Below are 3,779 nucleotides of genomic sequence, written 5' to 3'. Positions count from 1 at the left end.
AAATGTGTGTATTTTGGTTTCTGGTGCTTTCATGATATTTTAAATCTTAAAAGTATATACGGTGTTCGTTCGAGTAGACCTTATATCAGAGAATTATAAAATCATGATTTTGATACTTAAAGGAACCGTATGTAGGATTGTGGCCAAAACTGGTACTGCAATCACTTTAAAAATACTGTAGAACGGTGTATCTCCTCCCCCTACACCCTGACTTGAGGTTGCCAGATAAGCTGCAGGATTCAGCAGAAACGGCTGATTCAATATAGAGCTTCCAATGGCAAGTGACGACGAGATGTACACAGAAAGTTTTTTTCTGTTAATTATGTTTATGCTATAGATATTTTGATAAGTAATTATGTATTTAAAAAATGTACTAATTGTCATTAGTTAAATATAATCGTAAAGATTTATGCTGCTCGTAGCCTATATAATCGTAAAGATGTATGCTCGTATGTGACAGTATAATCGTAAAGATGTAACTTATGCTCGTATGTGACAGACAGAACGGTAGCTGTTAGTCTAACTTGTAACGTTAATCTGTCATTAATGTAAGTACAAGCACAAGCCTATGTCACTATGTGTAACCATAGATATCATATATGATATCTATGTGTGTAACCAATATCAAAGATACAGCTATTCATGAAGTGAAAGTGGCCAGCTGTATTTTTTAATACCCTGCAGCAGTAGCGTAGCCAGGAATCACAATGTGGGTGGGCCCAGAGAAAATCAGGTGGGCACAGCCTAAAATGCATCTGTTATCAAAATAGGCCAACACAACTACACCTGCTTGAATACACCACAGTTTAATCAGAGCACAAGCATGTAAGTCATCATAAGCAGTGTTAATAAAGAACAGAACGATAAGAACAGCATTTCCACTGCGCGCGGCCAGGCCACACCACACACACACACGCGCATCTGACAGATGCGAAACAACATCATCAAATCAGCAGCAGGACAGTAGTGGACAGTGTGTAAAAACCAAAAACAATGCTTGGTCATAGTCTGGCTCAGCGGCCACATAAACCACGTTATATAAACAACATTGACTAGGCAACTACATAAACGTAGATTGGCTTACTTTTGATGACTAGCTTATAACAGGAGACGACGGGGCTGGGGGTCGCACACAGTTTTAAATTCGAACACATTATTCTCTGAGTGTACACACACCGGCGGCGTCTGTCCGCTGCGCCCAGCAACGGCTCAGGACCTTGTTCAAAATCTTGCCGCGTCACAGAGCGCTATTTACATAGTTTTATATTAAATTTACATTTATTTGTCTCAAATCGTAGTTAATGAATCTGACTTCACCCTGGGCTGCAATATACGTTTAGTTTTATATTCATGTACAGAAATCAGCTGCTTGAATTAAATTTGCTGACATTATCGGATTTTCAGGTGAGAGTTGTCCTAGACGCGGCGCTGCGCGTCCAGTGTGCGACCCCCTTAAGAGTTGAACACTGCAATGATTTTTCGTTATAGTCCAACGATTCAGTCAATTCTCCTGAACATCTGCATTATCTTCCTCCTGTGGTGGCTGGTGGCCGTGGTCTTTTTGACACAAACTTGTTGCTCTGTTTCATTTTAGTTCCTTAGCTAAACTTCAGTGTCCCTCTGTGAAATGTGCTCGTCGTTGTGAAGGGGGGATGGGCTGTTCGCAATCATCCGAGTCTGCGCGCTACGCGGGCATTTCGTCATCACCATGACAACCAAACAAGAATCAAGAAACATTAAGATTTATTTTTATAGGTCAAAATTGTTATAATCGCAACATAATTTCCTAGGCTACCTTGTGAGGCCACTCACTGAGTGACTAGATGGGCCTGACTGACAGGTGGGTGGGCCCAGGCCCACCCAGGCCCACCCGTAGCTACGCGAGTGCCCTGCAGCACACGTCCATAACGCTAAAATATGTGATGTGAAATACAGGTCAACTTGCAGCATGTGTAACTTAGTCCACGATATACGTGAAGAACGAATGACGAATCATTTTTTCTGAGGTAAAGTTAGGCTTCTGTCTCAATTACGTTTCAAATTGCCATAATGGGCGTGCTAATGTTGTTTTCCTCAGCGTCTCAACATAATGACAGAGAAACGGGCTCCTATAATGCATTGCTAATGTTAGCATACGTCCACGTGAGCTAACGCTACATTACTTTGCACGAACATGCATAACTGTTCGACTGTCATGAATATATGAAATGTCCATTGACATCAAGTACAAGTTAGCCAAGCATAGAAGAATCTTACCTGTTCAGGAGAAAATAAGCAACGTTGGCATCTGTGTTCAAAGTCGTCTCCATCTTTCAAAAGCATCTCCAATACAAATTCTGGTTTTATTTCGGACTTTGTCACGGCGAATTTCTGAATTATAACGAGGTCTTTTTGATTTAGTAACGTTAGACATTTTTATCCGACTAGTTAGGGTAGGTTAGAGCAAAGCTGGCAACCCGGATCCCGAAACACTACTGACTTCGTGATTGGTCGATAGGTGGAGGGAGGCGCGTCAGGCCAAAACACAAAATGACAACATCAACATCAGTTGAGGGCTGCAAGTCCACTTTTTAAATGACAATATCCTAGCCATACTACTGTTGTCAGTGATATAAGTATTTGAAATTAACATGATTTCTTAATGTCTAGTGACACATCAGGGCCATTTTATGATTAATTGAAATAGATTTCTTACATACAGCTCCTTTAAAAGTAGAAATTATTCAAATTTAGAAATACATTAGCATTTATGTAAAAATGTGTTTGGAGTGAAAAGACATAGAAATTCATGGTCAGAACAAAAGGTGTAGTAACCCTGTCATGTATCTCTGTTGATGATCTATGTAATATCATACAAAGCAAAGTTTGTCAAAAACATTTTGACCCAAAAAATTATAGAAACATATTTGGGAGGAAAATCAGACTTTTCTGCTGTTATGCCATCTAATAAATATCAGCCAGCGCTGCAATATAATACAAATAATAAAAGCAGACCCTTATTATTAGTAAGGGTGATTGACTTGACTATTAGATGGAAATCAGACACCAATGTTCATAATGTTAAGCATGAATAAAGACATTAATCCATCAAGACTTAAGATTTATCCTACTCAATCAACAACAACAACAAAAAATCTTCAAATTGAATGATGTTCATTTTAAATTCAAGAATATGGTTTCAGTGAAGCAAATGATACTGGCAGGGAAATAATGTTATGTTAATAGTGTTATGCAACACAAAGTAAAAGGAGATCATTACTTTAGATTATCAAAGTAAAACACATTTTACTGTCTTTGGTCATATAATTAATGCATTAACTAACATCATAACAATGATGTTACAGTATTTATTAATCTTTGTTAACACAAGTTCATTAAAACACAACTGTTCATTGTTAGTTCATGTTAGCTCAGGTCCATTAAATAATATTAGCTGATACAACTTTTGATTGTATTAGTAAATGATGGAATTAATATTAATAAATGCTTTAGAAGTGTTTTCACTGTTAGTTAATGTTAATGTAGTTAACTAATATCAACATATTGAACATTATTTCCCTGCCAGTATCATTTGCTTCACTGAAACCATATTCTTGAATTTAAAATGAACATCGTTCAATTTGAAGATTTTTTGTTGTTGTTGTTGATTGAGTAGGATAAATCTTAAGTCTTGATGGATTAATGTCTTTATTCATGCTTAACATTATGAACATCCAAAACATGCAGAAATTATTTTAAGAAAGTGTATTATGCTATCAATTTGCAATAATGATTTGACC

Source organism: Scardinius erythrophthalmus (assembly GCF_964197995.2).
Source record: "Scardinius erythrophthalmus genome assembly, chromosome: 11".
NCBI lineage: Eukaryota > Metazoa > Chordata > Actinopteri > Cypriniformes > Leuciscidae > Scardinius > Scardinius erythrophthalmus.
The sequence above is the reverse complement of the archived record's forward strand: the minus strand, read 5'-3'. Positions refer to the sequence as shown.